Consider the following 25,260-nt stretch of genomic DNA (forward strand, 5'->3'; position numbering starts at 1 on the left):
CTCCCACCTCAGCCTCCCAAGCATCTGAGACTATAGGCATTCGTTCCATCCCTGGCTCATTCTTGTGTTTTTTGCAGACATGGGCTTTCACCACGTTGCCTGGACTGGTCTTGAATTCCTGGCCTCAAGCGTCTGCCCACCTTGAGTCCCAAAGTGCTGGGATTACAGGTGTGAGCCACCACACCCCCACCTGAAAAGAACTTTTTCAACGTTGTACAAGCAGCCTATGAACACAGCTGCACCACTCCCATGTTTTTCTTTTCCTTTTCTCCCCCTTGTTGTTTTGGAGGAGTTGTTCCCTCTCATCTTTCAAGCTATTACTTCCATCTGTGTTCAGATGCTATTTCCTCCCGACTTCTCAGGAACCTCAACTCCTCACTAACCTCCCCATTATCTCTTTCCTTATCTTCTTTACAGATTCCTTCCCATCAATGGTCCATCAATCTTAGAACATTTTCATCAGTCTAGAGAAAACCCTGTACCCATTAGTAGTCACTCTTCATTTCCCACCAACCCAAATTATATTTTAACAAACTTATTCTGGGAATGCTTTAGCACCCCTTTTGTTTATTAATTTATGAGACAGGGTTTTGCACTGCTGCCCAGGCTGGAGTGCAATGGCACTATTACAGCTCACTGCAGCCTCGATCTCCTGGGCTCAAGCCATCTTCCCACCTCAGCCTCCTAAGTAGCTAAGACTACAGGTGTGTGTCACTATACCTGGCTATTTTTTTTTCAATTGTAGAAATGGGAAGGGCTAGGCTCAAGCAATCCTCCCACCTCAGCCTCTCAAGGAATTGGGATTACAGGTGTGAGCCACTGTGCCAGGTGTGCACCCTTTACTGACCAGCTCTCCAGGTAAGCCAACTCACAGGTTCTCTGCTGAACCAGCTCTTCCTCACCCCACTCAATCAGGATTCCCCACGTCCACAGCATAAGCAAACCCCCTCTGGTTAAGGTCAACAAAGACCTCAATGTCACCAAACCCAATGGACATTTTCTAGTCTATTTTAATTGTGGTCTCAGGAACATTTGATATAAATGGCATCTCATCTTTCTCAAAAAGAGGCTTTCCTTGGCTTCCTTGTCACCACATTCTCCTGGTTTTCTTCTCTTTCTGGACATGTATTTGTAGCCTCATCTGCTATGTTTTCCTACTTTACCTAAACTATAATGTTGAGTTTTTCCCTTGGACCTCTTCTCACTCTCTAATCTTTCTAGACCACCTCAGGTGATTTTCCGTGGCTCCCCTTATTATTACATGCTGGCAATTCTCAAATTTGTATCTCCAGTTCATGCCTCTTTTCTGAGTTCCAGACCAGTATCATCAGCTGCTCACTTTTCATCTCCTTTTATACATCTCACAACTCAAACTCATCAAGTTTGAAACTCATAATTTGCCCCCCAAAAGCTGCTGCTGTCTCAGCACTCCCTGTCTTGGTAAAGGGCACCACCATCCACCAAAGAGCTCAAACCAAAAAAAAATATAGAAGTCATCTTTGGCTTCATCCTCATATCCCAACTGATCTGCAAATCCTGCAATAAACATTCTCATGCAAAATTTAAAAAAGAAACACCTTTCAATTCCTGAGACATATGTTTGTTTAGAAGGTAACATGGTGATTCTTTTTATTTTTCTTTTTCTTTTTTATTTTCTTTTGACACAGAGTCTTACTGTTGCCTAGGCTGGAGTGCAGTGAAAGGATCTTAGCTGACTGCAAACTCCCCCTCCCAGGTTCCAGCGATTCTCATGCCTCAGCCTCCTGAGTAGCTGGGATTACAGGCATGTGCTACCATGCCTGGCTAATATTTTGTATTTTTAGTATAGATGGGGTTTCACTATGTTGACTAGGTTGGTCTTGAACTCCTGGCCTGACGTGATCTGCCTGCCTCGGCCTCCCAAAGTGCTGGGATTACAGCCATGAGCCACTGCGCCCAGACCACGGAGATTCTTAGATAAACAGCCATGGGCACAAAGTGTGAATTCAACACAAATTTGTGGGTTGAGCAAATGACTTTAGATATGTTCAGATTCAAGATATTATAAGAGGAGATAAGTACTATAGATATACATGTTTTCCTAAATCTGTATGTTTTATCAAATCAAAGAAATATCTGTAAAACTTGATTCACACTGCCTTGGAGAAAACAATTGACAAGAACACATATATCATCCATTTCTCCCCCTTGAAACACTCAGTGCCATTATTTTCGAAAGGTGATGAATTGCAAATTTTGTCAGTTTTCATACATGGTAAGAACAAAAGGTACAGTTAAAAAAATCATCTTTCTGTGAAAAGGATGTTACTATTTTTAAAACATAGAAATTGAGTAATTTGCTTTCTCATATGTTGATGATGAATAGATTGAAAAAAACTACATATCATCCATTATCAATTATATTATTTAATATATGTAGTTGAGGATATTTAAGTGGTATAATAAAATGACCTAATTATTTATTTCACAATATTTAAACTGAGGCACAATAGTAACCACTAATTCAAAACTACTCATTCAACAGCCTTCCACACAGAGGCTTATGAGGGAACTGCAGGGTTTATATCAGGCAACAGTGCAGACAGAACTGCAGGCTGTTTGGAGCTTTTTGACTTTATCCATGTACACAGGCCAAAAAGCCCACAATATCATTTGAGATCTGTAGAAAATTGTATTTAGACATATCCCATAATGTCCAAATATTTGGATCATGAAGTAGGGAGTAGGTGGGATATTCACCCAAACTTACTTATAGATGGCTATACATTTGAATCTAGTCATTCAGTGTTACCAATGGCTAGGACACCCACGCTTCTGAATGAGCTCTGTGATTGTCTATAAAAACTGCTGATTTGAATTTTGACTGCATCCTAGCAAACCAATCCATTTGGTATTGCCTTCTGGGCAAAATGCCTGGGCTTTGTAAATTTGAAAATGAGCTCCTTATTGAAGAGAAAAAATAAACCCCAGGACTATAACTTTCGATTGGTGGTCTCCTCTGGATGCTAACCTTTAAAAGTAGATTTAAAAGAGTCCATTTTCCACAACAATGATGTTGAGCCCTTGGTTAATTTAGGAGCATTTTTCATTTGGGGGAAACTTCTGCATTGTGACAACATCTTTTTTTGGTTTTATTTTTTAAAAAAAATTTTGGGGGAACTGGGTGCAGTGGCTTACACCTGTAATCCCAACACTTTGGGAGGCCGAGGCGGGTGGATCATGAGGTCAGGCATTGGAGACCAGCCTGACTAACATGGTGAAACCCCGTCTCTGCTAAAAATATGAAAATTGGCTGGGCGTGGTGGCGCTCACCTGTAATCCCAGCTACTCAGGAGGCTGAGGCAGGACAATTGCTTGAACCCACGAGGTGGAGGTTGCAGTGGACTGAGATCACGCCACTGCACTCCAGCCTGGGTGACAGGGCAAGACTCCATCTCAAAAAAAATTTTTTTTAATTTTATTTTTGTAGGTGCATAATAGGTATATATATTTATGGGGTACACACAATATTTTTATATAGGCATATAATGTGTAATAATCACATCGGGGTAAATGGGGTATCTACCATCTCAAGTATTTATCCTTTCTTTATGTCACAAACCAATTATATTCTTAGTTATTTTAAAATGCACAATTACTGTTGCCTGTAGTTGCCATTTTGCTATCAAATACTAGGTCTTATTCACTCTATCTAACTATATATATATTTTTTTTACCCATTAACCATCCCCCCTACGCTTCCCAGCCTCTGGTAACCATCATTCTACTCTCTATCTCCATGAGTTCAATTGTTTTAAATGTTAGCTCCCACGAATAAGTGACAACATGTGAAATTTGTCTTTCTGTGCCTGGCTTATTTCATTTAACATAATGACCTCCAGTTCCATCTATGTTGTTGCAAATGTCAGGATCTCATTCTTTGTTATGGCTGAATAGTACTCCATGGGTATATGTAACAGTTTCTTTATCCATTCATGTTGATGGACACTTAGGTTGCTTCCAAATCTTGGCCATTGTGAATAGTGCTGCAATAAACACAGGAGTGCAGGTATCTCTGATATACTGATTTCCCTTTTTGGGTGTATATACCTAGCAGTGAGATTACTGGGTCATACGGTATCTCTTAGTTTTATGAGGAACTTCCATACTGTTCTCCATAGTGGTTATACTAATTTACATTCCTATAAACACGAGGTTCCCTTTTTTTCCCACAACCTCGCCAGCATTTGTTATTGCCTGAGCACCTTTTCATATACCTGTTTGCTATTTGTATGTCTTCTTTTGAGAAATGTCTATTCAGATCTTTTGCCACTTATTACTCAGGCTATTAGTTGTTTTTTTTTTTTTTTTTTTTTCCTATAGAGTTGCTGGAGCTCCTCCTATATTTTGGTTATTAATCCTTTGTCAGATAGATAGTTCCCATTCTGTGGGTTGTCTCTTCACTCTGTTGTTTCCTTTGCTGTGCAGAAGCTTTTTAGCTTAATATGATTCCATTTGTCCATTCTTTTCTTTGGTTGCCTGTACGGTGACAGCATCTTAAAGTTGTGAGTTTGGGGACTGCCTGCCTTGTATATTCTTTTCTGTTACTGTCATCTTTAAGAGCCACAGACAAATGATTGTTGACCCACATGATACCTGCACTAGAAACCCAAAGATTCCCATCATTATTTTTGTTGATTATATGGAAGCACCCATAAACCAGTGCAAATTCTAAACATAATTACCTTGTCCAGAAGCAGACATTAATGTAAAATATTTATGTCAATAAAGATTTAGCCAAATTCCCTCAGATTGGTCATTCCTAGTGAAAGTCCTTGAGACTGCCATCGTTTACTTTGAAAACTGCCCAGCAGGTGTATGAATAGCAACTCCAGGACAATGTAGAACCGTTACCATTTTAAATATAGCAATCCCCCTTTAAAAAAAAAACTACTGAGGCCTTCGAAGAAACCATGCACGGCTGCCTTGGGCCCCAAAAGCTGTGGAAAAGCGCAGTATTCAGTTAAGCAAATAACTACTTCCACTGTTTATTTTGGTTACGGTTCCTTAAGTGAGAAGTAAATCAATTAACAGAAAAATGACACGATGGTTAGGCATGAAAGGGACAATGCTGCCAGCCTCATTAGCTTGGAGCACCCTTCCAGCTCACACCATAGGGACTGATGACTAACCTTGCCAGGCAGCGCTGGAGGTTTGGAAACCCATCTCTTTGACCTAGGCCCGGTCAACACCGGTCAACCTTCTGAATCAACGCTGGCGCTCCCAAGCCCACTCACACGGAAGCAGTTTCCGAAACAGGCGGGGTGCGGGGGTGGGGGATCCCGTTCCAGCCCCACCCCTGAAAGTTGCTGGGAGTGGCACCCAAAGAACTTTCCCAGATTGATCTCTGTTGCCGCTCGGGGAGGTCAGTTCCAGGCCCTCAGCCTTTCGGCCGGGAGCCAAACTGCCCTGCGTGCCAAGCCCCTCCTTCTCTGCACCTTAAACAGCCGCGAGGGGAGAGTCGGCTGGGATTTTCTTCTTAAGAAGTCGCGCAGGTTTTTCGAGCTCCACTCTGCGCCTGGAGAGCCACGGCAGGAACAGGCACTGCTGCCACCGGGCCGACGGGTGAGTCACTGTTTGGAAATGGAGTGGGCGGGCGAGGGTGTGAGAGAATGAATGATGTCAGGAGCGCGCTGGGCGCAGGGTGCAGGGAGCGGGCCGCGCGCGGCGGGCGGGGAGAGCGGGCGCGGGGCCGCGGTCAACACTGAGCGCCGCGCCGTGGGTTGAGTGGGGCGGAGAGACCCAGCCCTCGGCGCGCACGGAGCCGCCTTCGGCCGCTCGGAGCCTGGCCGGTGCTGCAGCGCCGCCGAGTGCGGCCTCGGAGGCGGCGGCCGCGGGAGGGACCTGGAGAGCTGCTTCCCCTAGTCAGGCCGCGGCGTGGGAGGGCGAGACCCCGAGCAAACTTTCTAGCGGCTTCGGCCCGGGGGTGGTGACGCCCGAACCTGGCCGCGGCCGCGGCGGCCGCGGCGGCTGCGGCAGCGGGCTCCATCCCGTGGCAGATCCCCTTCCCGGGAGCAAGTGCCTTCAGCTGGGAGTGTCTGGAGCCCCGGCAACCAGCGGGTAAGGAGCGCGCGGAGGGGCCAGGAGGAGGATGGGCTGGGGAGCGGCGAGTCCTCCGAAGCGCGGGAGGGGAAAGGTGGATTGCGAAGCGGGGACGTGGCTCTAATCCGGCCCCCACCCTCCCTACCCAGGGCATCCTTCCTCGATTTTGTGGTCTGGTGGAGAGATGTGTGCCTTAGTCTCCTTCCTCTGAGCAGTCAGCGCATTCATTTGCAACCCATTTCGGGTACCTTGGTCCTGGCGTTGAAAGGGCACAGGTTATAAACCACAGATTGTCCAGAACCACTCTGGAGGTCAGGGCTGAAGTTCAGGTGGTCAGGTGGTGGAGGAGGAACTGTGTGTGTGTGTGTGTGGTTTGTTTTTCTTTCTTTCTTTTTTCTTTTTTGAGAGGCACTTACTGATGATGTGTGAACAGTAACAGCCCAGCTCTTGGGCAGCCCACACCGAAACCCTTCAACGTGTGGCATTTCAGAGCTGCTCCCCTTAGGGAGGGGAAGACTTGGTTTCTCAGCGAAAATAAGGGGCAGTGAACCCCTGTCAACATCCAGTCAGCAGTATGGATAATCATTACTTATCCGCGGCTTGAGACCAACTCAAAATGTTATGTCCTGTAATCTTTTTTATTAATGTTGCCATTCCTTTATTTCAAGTCTTGCGTGCTCTAAAATGACCTTAAAATCATTTTGACGTGTGTGTTATGTTTTGAAGAGATTCAGCTGTTTAGTGTCACTGGATTCGGCGTAGATTTTGAATCTGTACCTAACTTTTCAAATGCTTGGTTTCATTTCCAGTCTTCTGTGTTAACGGTGGGTGCTCAGGTACATTAAACATTCTGAACCAGTAAAATGGGATTATTTCTACTTCAGATAATAAAGTGGATTAAATAAGGATTAATAATGAGGATAATAATGAGGATTAAAGCGCAAAAGACCTCTCATAATGTCTGGTACAAAGCAGACCCCAACAAATTGTAGCTGTTTATATATAAATAATAGTATGTTCCAGCTGGCTTAGCTAATAACCAATTAATTTCCACAGAATGTCCTTCTTATAAGCCTGGTGGGCCGAGGGTTAGCGTGTGAAATGCTGTGGCAAGTTCTTTAGATTGGGAAGTGATGTTTTCAGCAAGTTAAACATTTTAGTACGGATACCTGAGAAGGTTATGGTTTTCATCCTGTGTCATGGGAACTGCCATTTACTGTTTAAACAATGTCAGAGCAATGGCTGAAAGTGACAACCTGGAATTTACAGGAAGAATGTGTAGGAAGCAAACTTTACCTTTACCTTTTTTTTCTCTCTCTAAAGAAGCAGTGCAAGCAGTGCAAAATGTCCCCTTGATGGCCCTTTCCTTGGTCTTCTGAAATTCTTACTTCACAATAGTCTGGTTGAAGTGGTTTTGTTTTTTGTTTTTGGGGTTTTTTTTTTTTTTTTTACAAGTTAATGTTTAATTTGGTTCGTTTGGTTTCATTTTTAAGTAAAGCTGGCTGACTTGTGAATCTAGAGGGAAGCACTTGGACACCTTGAGGTGGCTGCACCCTGTTCTGAGTTTCTCCCCTTCCAGAATCTTGTAAAAGCCCTAGGAAGTGTTTGGAAGAAACTTTAGCACTGTGCACGTGTTTTTGAAGACATGTGCTCTTACCATAACTATAACAACTTATAGGGTGGAAGATCTGGGATCTGTGTTACCAGCGTACATGGACATGGGAGTCCAGGAGACCTAAGGCTCTCTGAGAAGCTGTGTTCCTTTGAGCAAGTTTACTTAAGCTCTTTGAGATTTTTGTGGGACTTTAAACAAAATATAGGGAAAAATTAGAAATAATCTTAGAACTATTAAAATAGACAGTGGAATACCAGTGAGAACTTTCTTTTAAAGTGATACTTTGAGGTGAGATGTTTCTTTTTTGAAGGAATAATTACTGAGAGTTTTGGACATTTTAGACTAAACAATTACTTACTCACCTTTAGCGCATTGTCTCAATGGAGAAACTGAAGGCTTTGTCTTGAACTACTAGTACCAGATATTTATTTGCTGAACCTTTAGTATGCAACAACTGCATAACAGGCACCGTGCTAGGGGCTAGCAATGCTAACGAAGGAGGAGAGAGTTGCTACCACAAGGCTTACAGTCCAATAGAGACCTCAGGCTGTGATTATCAAGAGGGGGAAAAAGGAGTCAAAAAAGGAGAGTGCTGGGGACTTGGAAAGAGACAAGAAGTGATTAGGCTGTCATAGGCTGCCTCCCACTGATAATAGGAGATCTGGTGGCATTCTGAATGGTCTTGAATAGGGGCTCATAAATTCTTTATGAGGCTGAATAATAAAAGTATGCCTTCTTGCTTTACCCAGTAAAATATTATGGACAAGTGTAATTTGAAATATTCAAAGCAAGCTTGTTTAAATGAAATCTGAAGGGTCAGCTCAGCTCAACTAAGATATATTTGCTGTGTGACTGGGCGCAGTGGCTCATGCCTGTAATTCCAGCACTTTGGGAGGCTGAGGCAGGCAGATCCCTTGACGTTAGAAGTTCAAGAGCAGCCTGGCCAATATGGTGAAACTCCGTCTCTACTAAAAATACAAAGATTAGCCAGGCATGTTGGTGCTCGCCTGTAGTCCCAGATACTCGGGAGGCTGACGCAGGAGAATCACTTGAACCCGGGAGGTGGAGGTTGCAGTGAGCTGAGATTCCATCACTGCACTCCAGCCTGGGCGACAGAGCTAGACTCTGTCTCAAAACAAAACAAAAAAAGATTTACTTGCTGTGAACAAAACACTGGTAGATTTTTAAGAGGATTATCAGTGTATGAGTATTCCAATTTATTAGTTTTCCCCATATTATAAGTAATGTGTTACTTATGGAAATTTATAAGTATAGGCAAAACAAATCAGCCATAATCTCACCACCCAGAAAATCATTTAACATTTATATCTGCCCCCTCTTGATTACGTCTCTACTGGGCTGTAAGTCTTGGGTAGCAACTATCTCCTTCATTTTTGCCCCTGTGCACAGATAACACAAACAGCTCACAAGTATTGATCTTACTATGGGCCAGGCAACGTGACAGTTGCTTTATATATCAAATCTCTTGTAATTCCCACTCCAATCTAGTGAGGTAGGTACTCTTATTACCTTCTCTTACTGAGGATAAAACTGTTTTAGGGAAATTAAGTAACTTCCCTGAAGTTGCACAGCTAAAATTTATCTCTACAAAAATGGGTTCGTTCTCTGTGTTCCAACTTAGGTTTTCTCTCCTCATCCAAACACAGACAACTGTGTGTCACTAACATACTCGTACACAGCATCATTTTTAGTTTTCTGTTACGTGGTTGTGTCTCAAGCAATCCCCAATTGCTGAACACTTAGTTTGTTTCTAGTGTTCACTATTTTAAGCAGCTCTGTATTAAATCTTTATGGCGATATCTGTCTACACGTTCATGATTATTTCAGTTATTTTGCATTTTTAAAAGTGAAACATAATGTTTAATTTAGCTGCCCTTTGTTCTAAACTGTATTCGGAATTAGAGAACTGTTCCCTGTCTCTTTAATTTAAAATTCCAGAGTCCTAATTTCTGAGTTCCTTTAGCGTGTCTCATAAGACTTCAGCAATAGGATCAACTTTCTCTGTGGAGCCGCACAGTGGATCAGTAGCTCATTATGCAAGGAATTTATCTGTTGAAAAGGGAACATACAAACTTTCTTAAAGTACTGTTTGTGTTTGTTATTTTTTATTAGCCATGAAGCTAAATGTCTTTTGTGGGGAGGTATAGCAGAATGGAGGGCTGCTAATTTTGCCGAGGAGCTCTCTGAAGGACTTTCTACTTCTACAGTTTGATGAAGCATTAGAACCCAGTGAGATAGATGAATGACTTTCAGGTGTTGCATTTAGCAGCCTTATCACTAGCTTTAGAATAAGTTCCATCAATTTTAAATAGGTCACCTGTTTTTTAAAACGTTACACATTTGTTGTTTGACATTTTGGGGCTGATTTAATCAAAGCGTGAGAAATTTCCGTTAGTTTATTTTCGTTATAAATATAAAGCATTTCTTGAAACATTCTGAAGTTTTACAATAATATCACATCTTTGCTACTCTGAGTCAAAATTTTAGTTTTTCCTTCGGTTTTCTATTTTGATTTCCAGTATTAATTTGTCTTTAAGGTTTTGATAAAGGATATTAGAATATGAGTAGTGTTCATTTCAGCCACTTCATACGGATACCCAGATCGCTTCACTTTATTAATTTCTAACAATGACTTGTAATTCAAAGCAAAATTTAAAGAAACAGCTAATATAATTAAAGTCAAATCAGATGAGTTATTTTATAATTGGTTTTCCCTCTATTGACAAACTCCTATACAATTTGAAATTCAGCCTTATAATTTTGTGTTTATATTTATTTAAATTGATATCTCACCTAAAACTTTCAAACTAAACTTGTGCACATTTTTTTTTTTTTTTTTTTTTGAGGCGGAGTCTCGCTCTGTCGCCCGGACTGGAGTGCAGTGGCCAGATCTCAGCTCACTGCAAGCTCCGCCTCCCAGGTTTACGCCATACTCCTGCCTCAGCCTCCCGAGTAGCTGGGACTACAGGCGCCCGCCACCTCGCCCGGCTAGTTTTTGTATTTTTAGTAGAGACGGGGTTTCACCGTGTTAGCCAGGATGGTCTCCATCTCCTGACCTCGTGATCCGCCCATCTTGGCCTCCCAAAGTGCTGGGATTACAGGCTTGAGCCACCGCGCCCGGCCATACACATTTTTTTAAAGAAGAAACTTTAACTGAATTGTTACTTTTATAAGTACAGTCTTTTCTTTCACTATACCCCTATTTACTATTTATATTATTTTTATTTTACTTTTTAAAATTGAGACAGAGTGTTGCTATGCTGCCCAGGTTGGTCTTGAATACCTGAACTCAAGCGATCCTCCCACCTCAGCCTTCCAAAGTGCTTGAATAACAGGCATGAGCCACCCTGCTCAGCCACACAATTCCTTTATTTTTCCTTCCAGCTTTTATTTTGGGTGTGCAGGTTTGTTACATGGGTAAATTGTGTGTCACAGGGATTTGATGTACATATTATTTTGTCACTCATAGTATAGTAACTGATAGGTAGTTTTTCAGTCTTCACCCTCCTCCCACCCTGAAGTAGGCCCCCGTGTCTATAGTTCCCTTCTTAGGGTCCATGTGTACTCAGTGTTTAGCTCCCACTTATAAGTGAGAACATTCAGTATTTGGTTTTCCGTTCCTGCATTAATTCACTTAGGATAATGGCCTCCAGCTACATGCATGTTGCCGCACAGGACACAATTGCATTTTTATGACTGCATAGTATTCCATGGTATGTATGTACCACATTTTCATTACCCAGTCCACTGTTGATGGGCATCTAGGTTGATTCCATGTGTTTGCTATTGTGAATAGTGCTGTGATGAACATATGTGTGCATATATCTTTATGGTAGAATGATTTTTATTCTTTTGGGTCTATATCTAGTAATAACATTGCTGGGTCAAATGGTAGTTCTGTTTTCAGTTATTTGAGAAATCTCTAAACCGCTTTCCACAGTAATTAGCTGAGCTAATTTACATTCCCACTAGCAGTATATAAGTGTTCCCTTTTCTCTGCAACCTTGCCAGCATGTTTTTTGACTTTTTAATAATAGCCATTCTGACTAGTGTGAGATGGTATCTATTGTGGTTTTGATTTGCATTTCTCTAGTAATTAATGATGGTGAGCATTTTTTCATATGCTTGTTGGCTGTGTGTATGTTGTCTTTTGAGAAGCGTCAGTTTGTGGCTTTGCCCATTTTTTAATGGGTTTTTTTTTTTTTTGCTTGTATATTTAAGTTCCTCATAGATTCTAGGTATTAGACATTAGATAGCATCCTGTTTCCAAACAGAGGTGGAGACCGTTCAGGAAGACTTGCAGCATTAGTTGAATGTGAAGTTCAGTCTTTGAAACAGAGAGAGGTCAATTGTGTGGATTCTCCAAGCTTCCCCAAACACAGAAGATGGAGTTAGTGTTGATAAATAGTGGTGGTTAAATAATGATACCGTAAATACTAGTGAAGATTAAATGAACTGCTATCTTCATCTTCAGACAGCTCTGCAAAAATGGAAATTCTATCCACTCTGGAGGTATAGAAATAATTAGGAAAGTGTTTAAAGGTGAAACAAGGCAAAAGTAACCTCAAGCCTGTAATCCCAGCACTTTGGGAGGCCAAGATGGGCGGATCACGAGGTCAGGAGATGGAGACCATCCTGGCTAACACGGTGAAACCCCGTCTCTACTAAAAATACAAAAACTAGCCGGGCGAGGTGGCGGGCGCCTGTAGTCCCAGCTACTCTGGAGGCTGAGGCAGGAGAATGGTGTAAACCCGGGAGGCGGAGCTTGCAGTGAGCTGAGATCTGGCCACTGCACTCCAGTCGGGGAGACAGAGCGAGACTCCGCCTCAAAAAAAAAAAAAAAAAAAAAGTAACCTTAAAGTAGCCAAGGGTACAGAGCCAGTGGGAAGTGGAGCAGGGATTTGAGGGCAGGCCCAAATGATTCTAATGCCATACACTTCCCAGTACCCTACATAGCTTTCTGTCTTCTCTCCACTAGCTTCGGCGATATATTGGGTTTTGAGAGACATAGTTTGATATAGGACTGTATGTGTACGTTCTCGTGGAACATTTCTCTGGTCTGTGCTGCCTTAAGATCATGAAATTATGCCAGAGGTGAACCCTGACAGGCTTAGGCGGGCTTGGACTTGAGTCACAGCACTGCTGCTCACCACTAGATGCCCTGGAGCAGCTTCCACAGGTGAACCTCTATTTCCTGGCTGCATAACGGGAGTAAAATAATATTTACCCCATAAAGTGACTATACGAATTACATGGCTCCCTGTGTGTAAAACATTGAGAGTAAAGCCTGCTTCACAGTAAATATTCAAGGGCTCAGCAATCGTTATTTTCTGCATATAAGCTGCACTTCTAACTTTTAAAACAGAGTTCAGTCCTATTGTGTCAAATGGAACCATTCTTTCTCGTTAAGGTAGCATGTTTCTTTTGGAATGGTATATCCACATCCATGTGTTACATCTTGGCTGTGCTAATAGGAGCTGGAACCTGTCCCGTATTTTTCCCTGCCCCCTTTCCTTTGGGGTTAAAATAAAATGATTGAAGTTCGTTGTACACTGCCATTGAATTCAAGAACTTTCATAAGAAGTGTATAACATCAGCTGTGAATGCTGAAAAGCTTTTGAAGCCACAGTCACAATATGCCTGCCCTCTTAGCAGATGCTGGTAGCGGTAGTCTAGCACAACTGGTACTGTCCCTCACAGAGCTTAGGCTTCTGGGGAGTATTGTACCATGAACACCACTGTCCCAGAAAGTGCCTGGGCCACTAAGAATCACAAACCCTACTGTCCTCGCCAATGCTGTGCGTCTTTCTTTAGGAGGCCCTGAGACAGTTTATTTAACACAGCTGCTACTGTCTTCTGACATTTGCATTTGTTCAGCGAGTTGTTGAACCACCCAGTTATTACTACCCCAGTAATTGCTACCAAACTTTAATAGCAACAAAGTGTATTGTTTTGGTTAGTGTAATATACCACTTATTCTGCATGAATGTCATTGAATATATTTACATATATATAAAATATATGCCATATGCTAAATTAGCTAGGGCTGAGAAGTTTGCTCCCTGGAAATATAGTTGGATTGGCAAGTTATAAGCAGCAAGCAGGAGCATTTAAAAGTTTATTTAACAAATACTTATTTTCACTAGGTGTCAGGGTTTGTTCTAAGTACTTAAAACTGTTACTCATTTACTCCTAAAATTCGCTTTAAGGATCCCTACTTTAGACACAGAGAGGTTAAGTCACTTACTTAAGGCCACACAGGTGGTCAATAGTTGAATTAGATTTTGAAAGCAGGCAGCCTTACTGCAGAGTCTAATCAGTGCACTGTTGCTTGTGGAATCTAGCATGTTTCTCACAGTTTGGGCCCTATTTGTGTCCTTGTATATGCAATTTTGCCAAAGAAAAAATTGCACCTGTTCAAACATATGATCAACTCCGTGATTTACCATGTGGAGGATGACAATTAGATTATGTATTTCAATATTGCTATTGAAAGACATTGATAGACTGGGCACTGTGGCTCACACCTATAGTCCTAGCACTTTGGGAGGCCAAGGTGGGTGGAAGGCTTGAGTCCAGGAGTTTGAGACTAGCCCAGGCAACATGATGCAACCCCTCCTCTACAAAAAAACACAAAAATTAGCCGGGCCTGGTGGTGCATACCTGAAGTCCCAGCTGTTTGGGAGGCAGAGGTGGTAGGATTGCTTTATCCTGGGAGGCTGAGACTGCAGTGAGCTGAGATTGTGCCACTGCACTCCAACCTGGGCGACAGAGCAAGATCCTTTCTCAAAAAAAGAAAAAAAACGTTGATACTAATTTTCACTATGGTGTTATCAAGCATTTCTCTGTAAAAGCTGAGTGCATGGTCGACCCTGGTGATGGTCTGGGAAGGAAGCATGCATTCTCCCATTCCCCACTGAGCACACTCAGCTAAGCAAGACGAGCAGCGATCTCGGGTCTCTTGTCCTAATAGCATTCGTTTTATTTTTTTAGCTTTAGGGTTTTCATTTGTTGTAAATTAAAATAGTTAAAAATCTTTATTGGAAGGGAGTAGCTTGTACACTTGAGGTTTCTTTGTTTTCTAATTACTGTTGGAGATGGTAGTAAGCAAAATAATGGCTCTCCAAACATGTTCACATCTTAATTCCCAGAACCTATGAATCTGTTATGGTATATAGCTTGAACATTCCTAATCCGAAAATCGAAAATGCTCCAAGATCTGAAACTTTTTGAGTGCCAGTGTGACACCGTAAATGAAAAATTGCACACCTAATGTCACATGATGGGTCATAGTTAAAACAGTCAAAACTTTGTTTCATGCACAGAATTATTTAAAACATACAAAATTACCTTCAATCTGTGTGTATAAGATGTATATGAAAAATAATGAGAATACTCCAAAATTAAAAAAATCCAAAACACTGCTGGTCTCAAGCATTTCAGATAAGGAATTCTCACTCATCCTGCATGGAAGGGGGAATTCGGGTTGCAGATGGAGTTAAGGGTGCTGACCAGCTGATGTTGATATTAACATCCTGGATTATCTGGGTGAGCCCAGTGTAATCACAGGGATCTTCTGAGTGGAAAAGGGAAGCAGAAGAGTCACAGCAGGAGAGTTGACATTATTGGAAAAACTCAAACATCCATTGCTGGCTTTGAAAATGGAAGGAGGCCACAAGCCAAGGAATGCACACAGTCTCCAGAAGCTGGAGGAAGCAAGGAAATGAGCTCTCCCATGGAGCCTCCAGAAAGGAGTACAGTCCTTCTGACAGTGTGATGTTTAGCTCAGAGGGATCCATTTGGGGCTTCTGACCTCCAGAACTGTAGGAGAAAAAATATGTGTTCTTTTAAGCCACTGACTTTGTGGTAACTTGATAGAGCAGCAGTAGAAACAAATACAGAGCAATCTGTGTTTTGATTTGTTCCTTATGCCAGTCCTAGGAGAGGGCTGCCTGATCTCATGATTTATTACAGACACATTAAGAATAGCAAGGTTTACATTTTGAGGGCTGTTTTATTTTACATGTAAAATTAACCACTTTGTGGGAGGGAGAGTTAACTTTTGATAATTCTATATATTTCTATACCTAGCAATTATTTAAAATGACAGTAGCAAGGTTTCCAGGAAAAAAGTGTCTTAGTGATTCTGGAGCAGGTAGAACCACTTGAGCCTTTTTTGTCAGAGTTGCCTAACAGGAATGTGTCTCTGCATCCCGTGTAGTTGTGTCATGCCTTTGCATTTGTTTAGGGTGAAATGATAGTCCCAGCATGGTGATACTGGGGTGGTGGAGATTATCACTTAATTTTTACTCTAGGTTCCTTTTAATTTTTTAAGATCTTGTATTTTCTCTATTTGCCTAGCAATGTTATTATGAAGTCCCAGAGAACAACAGCTGTAAACAAAAGGTGGCATCATTCATTGGGTCATCTATTGTAAGTACGTAGAGGGCTATAGACTCTCAGAGTAGACAGTATCTCAGAATCATAGTGTCAACTTCTGAAAGTAAAAAGAACAAGAAGCTGGGCCCAGTTGCTCATGCCTGTAATACCAGTGCTTTGGAAGGCCAAGGTGAGAGGATCACTTAAGGCCAGGAGTTTGAGACCAGTCTGGGCAACATAGCCAGGCCTCCATCCCTATTCCGCCCCTCCCCTGCCTCCCCACCACCGGGCCTCCCCCCCCCACCAAGCCCCCCGCCTCCCCCCCACCCCACCTCCCCTTCCTCCAAAATTAGCCAGGTGTGGCATGCACCTGTAGTCCCAGCTAGTCAGGAAACTGAGGCAGGTGAATCTCTTGAGCCCAGGATTTGGAGTCTGCAGTGAGCTATGATCATGCCACGGCACTCCAGCCTGGGCAACAGTTAGACCCCATCTCTAAAAATAAAATGAATCAGAATTATAACAATAGATGGGGTTATTTTTTTAAGGAACCTGTGATAACAATCCTATATTCAGTTTAAGTTCTTCTCTTTGTGCAATGTAGCAATAGCACTAGTGTAAGAAATAAAATCTTGGGAATTTTCTTGTGTCTTAAAAAATGGAATCAGAAATAGTGTAGAATTTTGGTAATTTTTATGAAATACAGGTGGAAAATTAGCTGGATGGTGTTAATATACATAGCAGTTTCTAGGGGGACGAGATTGTCTTATGTAGAAGTATAAAAAAATTGAAAACTCTAAAACCATAGAGATGGAATATTTTCGTATTTGTAATTCTTTTAAATGCATTCTTTTTAGATTTGGAGTCACTTTGCGACTTTAAGAGGAAAATATCTGTACATATAAGATGGATTGAATTCCTCTTATAAATGTGCATGTTTGAATAAAAACTTGATGTGGGAGGATAGAAAGTTTTGGTCTGTATTCTAAAATGCTTTTAGAGATTTTTCTAGGCCCTTGCTTCTCTAATTTAGAAACTTCTTGAGCCCTGGCTCTGTGGGTGTAGTATCCCATCAGACTCTGACTCATTTGCTTACATTTTATCCTTGTCAAGCACAATTCTTGGTTAATAGTCTGCTTTGTCCTGCCAGTATCTCCGTGACAGAATGGGGATGTCTTGGCTATGTAAGTAGTCAAGTAAGGAACCTTCGCTAGTGCCAGAAGGGTATCTGTTCCATCTCCCAGCAATTGTTGATAAGTTTAAAGATTGATGTTCTCTGTTGCATCTTTTGTTAATATGAACTAGAGCTTATTTCTCTTTGATGAACTAGTTTCTGAGCTTAGAAAGAGCAGACTCCGGACCAATGTGCCCAGCATCCCTAAAGAGTTAACCATCTCCCAAGAACCTAGTACTGTCAATGGAAATATAACGTGAGCCGTACATGATAGCCATTTATGTAATTGATTTTTCCAACAGCCACATTACAAAAAGTAAAAAGAAACAGATGAAATTATTTTTATAACATTTTATTTAGCCTAGTATACCAAAATATTATATGTAATGTTACCAGTTATAATCAATATAAAATTCTTGAAATTTTTACATTCTCTTCCAAGCCTTTGAAATCTGATGTATATTCTACACTTACACGATGTCTGAGTTCAGACCAGCTACATATAAAGCACTCAGTTGCCACGTGTGCCTGGCACCTCCTGTACTGGGCAGTGCAGCTCTAACCAGCCTTATCCTTAAGGAACAATATCCCACGTAAATCTGAAGACAATTCATTAAGCGTTGCCATCCAATGACTTTGGCATGTTGTATTTTAAAAACTGAATTATATCATGGAGTTACTCAGTGAGTGCCACAGCACACTGGTTCCAGTGTCTTTTGCAAGTATGAGTTAACAAATGTTACAGTGAAACTTCTGAGGTTATCTGTACCTTCGATTTGTGACTATCCATGCCAGGAGATGTGCCTGGGCCTGTAAATGAAATGTTTAGATTATTTGATTCATGAGTATGGGAAAGATGGCCACTCATACTCTTTAGCATCTGGTCTGTTCTCTTAGCTCCAGTGCATCAGTACATTTAACTCCTGATCTATCACCTCATTGTCCACCATCATCTTTACCCTATCCTTGCCTTGTTTTTGTGTGTAATGTTGTTTACTAATTTGTGTTCTTCCTCAGTTGCTTATTGTGACAATTTGGGAAGCAAGGCCACTGTAAAACCTCGATCAGAGAAAACATTACTTGATATCAAATATTCGGCGGCCAGGAACAGATATGATTAGAATGTAAGAAGACCCAGGCATTGTAGAGACTGGGAGAGAGGATGGGCAGGGGAGGGAAGGGAGAGGAGAGTACAGTTCTCTGGGGGAAAAATAACTCAGTGCAGATGAAGGATTTTGTAGCAGAAAATTCACTGACTACTAGGGAAGCCACTGCATTCATCAAGCTCCCAGGATAGGTTGCCTTGGACTTCATAAATATATTGACTTAATCAAATACCTACATGACACAGATTGCTGAGACACAGTCCCAAGCCCTCCTCCATTCCTTTGGAAATTGATTAATGTATTTAACCCTTTTTTTTTTTTTTTTTTTTTTTTTTGCACTTGCTAGGTGCTAGACCTCATTTTTTATTCTGGGGATTCAGCAGTAAACAGGAGTCTAGGTTTCTCCTCCAATGGAAATCGGTTGTATATGTTGAGAGAGGAAAAGGTGTTGGAAAGCAGGATTGATAGGATGATAGGCAAGTAATACCAATGAATAAGTTGAGATTTGGACTAGTTCTTGGAAGGAAATAGAGAGTGACTGGGGTGGCCTACCCTAGGACAGTCAGGAAAGGTTCGTCAGAAGAGGTCAGATTTACACTGAGATGTGAAGGACGAGAAAGACTCAGCAGAGTGAACAGCATGTACAACCTGTGGAGGGAAAGAGTGTGCTTACACAGGAATGGGAAGAAGTCCAATCTGCTGCAGCCTGTGAGCAGCAGAAGTAGGTGAGAGATGGGTGTGGCGAGGCAGGTGGGACTGAGTGGGGTAGGGCTTGCAGGCTTTGTAAGGAGTATGCCATGATACATATATCAATGCCATGATAAGGCATTGTGATGTGACATAAGAGGGAGAGTGAGGTCTGATTTACATCTGTAATAGATCCCTCTGGCTGCTGGGCTGGCAGAGAGTGGAGTAGGAGGGGGTTAGAGTAGAAGGAAGGAGAGTTATGAGGCTATTGGGAGCATTCTATATGAGAATTGATGCAACTTGGAGAAGGGTGGTGGTGTTGGAGATCGAGATTGATGGATGGGTTTGAGAGTTTTGGAGACTTACAGGTACAATATGTGGCATAATAGTAGAAAAAATTAAGCATGGCTCCTAGTTTTTTTTTTTTTTTTGATGGGTGAAGAGTTGTAGTTTAGCCATTGATTAGAGTTGCCATTAATCATCCTAATGGTGACAGATGTCAAATAGCCAGTTGTGATGCAGAGACCTGCATTCAGGGGTGAGATCAGGGCCAGAGTTGTGTCAGTGTAGAAGTCATATATAAAGTTATGAGAAGTCTAGAATCACCAGGGAATATTTTGTAGGCAGAGAGGCCCTGAGAAATAACAGTTAATAGGTCAAGTAGGAGACCATAGGGTAACCAGTGAGGAGGACCAAAAGAACAGTGTCCCAGATGCCACAGGAACCAAATGTTTAAGACAGGGTGGAGTAATCAGTTCTCTTGTAAGTTCTTGAAGAGTTGAGTAAGATGAGAACACAATGTTCAATGTGTTTAGCAATGTGGAAGATACTTGAAATCTTGCTGAGCATTTTTAGAGAAGTGATTCAAAGCACAGCTGAATTACCTCCAGCATCCCCTGCAGGAAACGTTCCTGCTCTCTCTCGTTTCCACTTTACCCTGTGGGCTAGAGGCCTTTTTCTTCTTCTTCTTCTTTTTTTTTTTTTTGAAGTTACATATTAAAATTTTTTTTTGAAATAATTGTGCATTTACAGGAAGTTACAAAGATGATTCAGAGGGTTTTATTAGCCTTCACTGGTTACTCCTGATTGTTGCATCTTGTGTAACTCTAGTATAGTATCAAAACCAGTCTTCTTTTTGTTTCAAAGTTTGCAGGCCCTTGTCACTCCACTGCCATATTGTAATCTGGTTTTCTGTTTATATTGTATTTCTTCTAGACGGAGCTCCTTGAGCAGAGTTTATCTTTTTTTTTTTTTTTGTACTTCCTAGCATGTTGCCACTTCATACATGTTTGCTGAGTTAATGACTTGAATATTCTTGAATGCTGTATTTTTGCTTACATCATCTGCTACTGTGTTCTCTTAGGCAGAAGCAAATGAAGAACCCAGGTTTCCTGTTTTCCAATCAATCTACTAACCTCTTCCTGCACCATCTGCCTTCTGTAGCCACTGCCTTGCCTGGGCTGAGGATATCTTTGCCCAGAATAACATCACTCCCTCTCCTCTCTGACTCTTCCTGCACCACCACCAAGCCAATTGCCAGTGATTGATTCTGAAGGCTTGCTTAGCTCCATTCCTCTCTTGGACATTTCATTTGTACCCTGTACTTTCTTGGGAGTCATATATGAAAACTTGTGGAAATCCCCTTCTTACCAATTTCAGAAACCCCATCTTTCCCCCACCTCTTGAGTTCTTTGGGTGAAGACATCTCTGAATTTACTTCATACAATTTACCATTTTTGAAACCTTCATTTGCTCCATTGCACATTTAAGTATCTTAGAGACCTAGAAAGTTTGGGTTCTATTTGCCTGGTAGCAGTTGACTATGGCAACTTCAAAAGGGTTCTTTTTAGCAACTTCCCCCCCACCCAGTAGTTATTTTGCTACCAGGGCTGTGTGGAAGTGTTTTTTTTTTTTTTTCCTTCTCTCCTACTTCTATCAGTTTGTTTTCCGCTTCATTATCCTCCTGTTGCAACACCCCAATTATACTAGTTGCTGTGGAGATGTTAAGTGTATTGCTAATGGAGGATTATTCCTTTAGGTGGAGGGGTAGAAGTGAGAGGAGGTTATAAATCTTGTTTTTGTGTAAATGTTTCCTAGTAACAAAAATAATGTTACTAGAGACTGTGGTATATAAATGGCTATATAGGATTTGCTTGTGCTTTTAGAAGGGATTGGATTTCTTAATTAAAGAAAATATTAACTTAAGATTCTGATCTTATTTGAGATTAATACCCTATTTTAATACTTTGCTGTTCATTCTTTAAGTCCCTTGAACATAAATTCCCCATATAGACAGAATATTTTCTTGAAGTGATCTTTTAAAATTTATTTTTTAAAAACTTTTTAAAACTTTACTAGAGGGAGACACATTTTTGAATATTATTCCATCTGATTTCTATTTCATGAACTCTTGCAGCTTCCCATGGCCTTTATTCTGTAATAATTAAGGTGATTCTGTGTCCTGGTTCACACTAGTCATGGTGTGTACCTATTGTCCTAGTATACTTATTCATTAGTAAGGCTGTCTTTCGCTCTCAAAACTGGCCAGGTTTGGATGTTAAATTATATGGTCACCTTAATTAAAGACTACATTTAATAGAAAACTGAAGGAATGAAGTATTTCATGTATCTTGTTTTAATCCACATAACTTTTATACACATATGCACATACATATGTAATTTTTCACTTTTTTCAACTAATAGAATCTTGCCCCAATATCTTGAAACTGCAGAAAGATATATATTTTCTTGTTATTGTTGTAAGCAAGTCAAAAGAGCTTTTCTTGATAGAGCTCTGATTTCCTCATATTATGTTTTCACTAAGATTCACTGCACTGTAATAGTGCCTGACTTGGCTCCTCCTAACTGGACGAGGGCTGTTTTTGGGTGGTCAGTGTTGTACAAATATTAGCTGTTGTGATTTGAAAAGATCGTATCTCAAGTTTGATTCCCTCCTCCATATACATTTTCACCTCATGTTCACGGCAGATTTCTTCTCCTAGACTGTTCATAGTCTCATCTCTCTATTAGCAGCTCAGTTATTGATATACCCAAGGGTAGACTAATAGCCACTGGAGTGAATAGGAAAGGAAGGATATTGTAAAACTTGAACACAGTGAGGGGTATAAAAGTTCCATGTTGATATGCAATCTTGCATTTAAAAAGTATTCACATTCTTTCCCTAACACCTTCCTCTTAATATCAAGTATATTATTGTAAAAACTCTGAAAATGATACTAAAATTTTTATAATTTAATGAAAGATGCTGGAGAAATTTTTGGGCAGGTTATGTTCTAGGGTCAACAGGATCTTGAAGTGATTGTAAAGGTAAGTAAGAGTTAGTGAACTACTAGTATTGGAGGCCACCTTTCAGGGTTAATCTCTAGAAAAGAGTTCTGTTTCACTCTTCAACATGTCAGCAGAATCAGGGTTGGTGAAGGGAAGAGCTTGGTGACAGCCAAGCAAGCACCTATTTTGTGCCAGGCTGAGTGTACTGTTGTAAGCAAAACAGACGTGGTCCCTACCCTCATGGAGCCCACCACCTATTGTGGGAGATATCCAATTAAGGGAAATCGGTATGTAATTACAAGTTATGGAAGAGGACCCATGTTGGGAAAATAAGAAGAGAGACCCACTTTAGAGAGTGATTAGTAAAAGACCCCTTTGAGGAAGGAATATTAAAGTTGAGAAGGTGCTGGCCATGTGTAGTTGTTAACCTAAACTAAAACTCTGTGAAGTTGATGGTGTATCAAGGTCAGACTCATTAAGTAATTTGTTCAGGGTAATCGAACCAACTATTAGCAAACATGAGGCCCTTCTGGGTTCCTCCTGCAGAGTTTCCCCATCTTTTTTTCATTATTGACCCCTGAAGGCACGTTTTTAGACAAGTTTTTTCTAGCCACTCTTTTTCCCCTGTGAAATTTTAATGCCTTTGGAAGACTACAAACCTTTTTTTTTTTTTTTTTAATATACCTTTCAAGCACCAATCTTTGCCCTTGTTGAGAATGCATCATCTATTAGTAGGGCTCATTTTGAGGCAGTCAGAAATTGTTCTTGGATGTTCAGTTGGACTTTAAGTTCCTTGAGGTAGAGACCAACACTAGTTGGGAAAGCTGTAATAATAGATGCTACCTACCATGGTACTTTTAAAAAAAATTTTTTTTTTTGTGGGTACATAGTAGGTATATATACTTATGGCCTTTTTTTTTTTTTTTAAGAGACAAGGTCTCACTATGTTGCCTAGGCTGGAGTACCATGATGCAGTTACAGCTCACTGCAGCTCAAATGATCCTCCCACCTCAGCCTCCCAAGTAACTGAGACTACTGGCATGCCACCATGTCCAGCTAAGCTTTTCAGTCTTTTTGTAGAGATAGTCTTGCATTGTCACCCAGGCTGGTCTTGAACTCCTGGGCTCAAGCAATCCTCCTGCCTTGGCCTCTCAAAATGCTGGAACTTACAGGCATGAGCCACTACACCTGACCTTTAAAAAATTTTTTTAAAAATATTCCATGAGGTTGGGAGAGGCGGAATACAGATGTTGGAAGTAGAGTTTGAAAGTTCTCAGATGGCTTATTAAGGGTAATCATGTAAAACATATTAGGTTGTGAAGAAAGTAGGGAATATACTTGAAATTAGGTAAGAAAGCTGTAGTCTGTATCTTCTTCTCTGTATCTGTGTCTGTGTATTAAGGTGTGTAGTAGGCTGTTCTTGCATTGCTATAAATAAATTTATTTAATTTATTTAAAGGCTTTAATTGACTCACTATTCTGCAGACAGTACAAGAAGTGTAATGCCAACATCTGCTACTGGTGAGGGCCTCAGGAAGCTTACAATCATGGCAGAAGGTAAAGGGGAGCAGGCGTCTCACATGGCTAGAGCGGGAGCAAGAGAGAGACAGGGGAGGTGCCACACACTTTTAAAGAACCAGATTTCATGTGAACTCAGAGTGAGAACTTGTTTATTACCAAGGGGATGGTGCTGAACCAATTCATGAGGGATCTGCCAGGTTCTACCTCCAACACTGGGGATTACATTTCAACATGAGATTTGGAGGGGACAAACATCTAAACTATATCAAGTTATATATATCTCATATATATATAACTATATATACATCTCATATATATAACTATATATACATCTCATATATATAACTATATATACATCTCATATATATAACTATATATATCTCATATATATATATCTCATATATAACTATATATATCTCATATATAACTATATATATATCTCATATATATAACTATATATCTCATATATATAACTATATATATATATATCTCATATATATATATATGAGACGTTTAGATCAAATTAGTTCTAGTTGTCTGGTAGACAGTCATGGAAACTAGAGTAAGGTGTACACGACTTAGTGACCTGTCTTGTAATTCCCATGTATGCCTCAAAGAATTTTTGAGGTGGACTCATTCTATCAAACAGACTTCAACATTTTAAAGGTATTACATCCTTTTATTTCATCAGCCACTAGTGTCAGATAGATCTTAATTTTTTTTCGACTCTTTAAATCCTGTGGTGTAATCCAAGCTGATTTTCCCCCTTTTAATCTTTTTGTTTTGTTTTCCTTCTTAACAAGCAAATTCCCTTTATTAGGGGCAGGAAAATTATGAAACTACATCCAGAAAGGATGTGATATATAAAAGTTCTTTCTAAATGGTTTAGTAGGAAAGGCAAAAGAAAGACAATACATGGTATTAGTTGCTACATTTCATTTCTGTTCTTTTTGCCGCATTTGCGCAAGCAGTTGAGCCCCGACTTTGCCATCATCACTAAAGAAAACAAGGCCTTCAGTTTGTTTTTAAATGGTGTGCTTGAACCTTCTATTAAAATGTTGTTTGTGAAACAGTCTTAGGGTTGGGTATAGACTTACTTTTTTTTTTTTTTTTTGATGAAAACTTCTTTACTTTTTTATTCAAGTAATTATTCTGGTATTCTGAGACTCATTTGATCCCTTCAACTTAAATATTGACAAAATGCTTAATTTGAATCATTTGCCCTCAAAAACATTTTTACTCATTTATATGAGAATTGATCTAAAGAGAATGTGGATTGAGACTTTAAACTTATCCCTAATTTAACAAATTATTAAATGTTTATAAAGCACAAATGTTCCTAATAGTTTCTTAATATGGAATTTGGAAGCAGAAGTAGTGGAAGACATGTG

At 40.6% G+C, this 25,260-nt stretch overlaps 1 protein-coding gene across 5 annotated transcripts in view; it reads left to right on the forward strand.

Moving 5' to 3' along the window:
- Nucleotides 1-5,381: 5,381 nt before the first annotated feature.
- The window catches only part of SGMS2 (sphingomyelin synthase 2), an 83,761-nt gene continuing 63,882 nt past the window's right edge, over nt 5,382-25,260 (forward strand). For 4 of the 5 annotated variants that reach the window (XM_033214948.1, XM_033214947.1, XM_033214946.1 and 1 more), the window contains exon 1: nt 5,382-5,604. The gene's annotated coding sequence lies outside the window, so the exon portion shown is untranslated. Of the gene's footprint in view, nt 5,605-6,079; nt 6,100-25,260 lie in introns of those variants that run through there. The other variant, XM_033214949.1, reaches the window with a different exon arrangement.

This window comes from Trachypithecus francoisi, unplaced genomic scaffold (assembly GCF_009764315.1).
Source record: "Trachypithecus francoisi isolate TF-2019V2 unplaced genomic scaffold, Tfra_2.0 Lachesis_group1, whole genome shotgun sequence".
NCBI lineage: Eukaryota > Metazoa > Chordata > Mammalia > Primates > Cercopithecidae > Trachypithecus > Trachypithecus francoisi.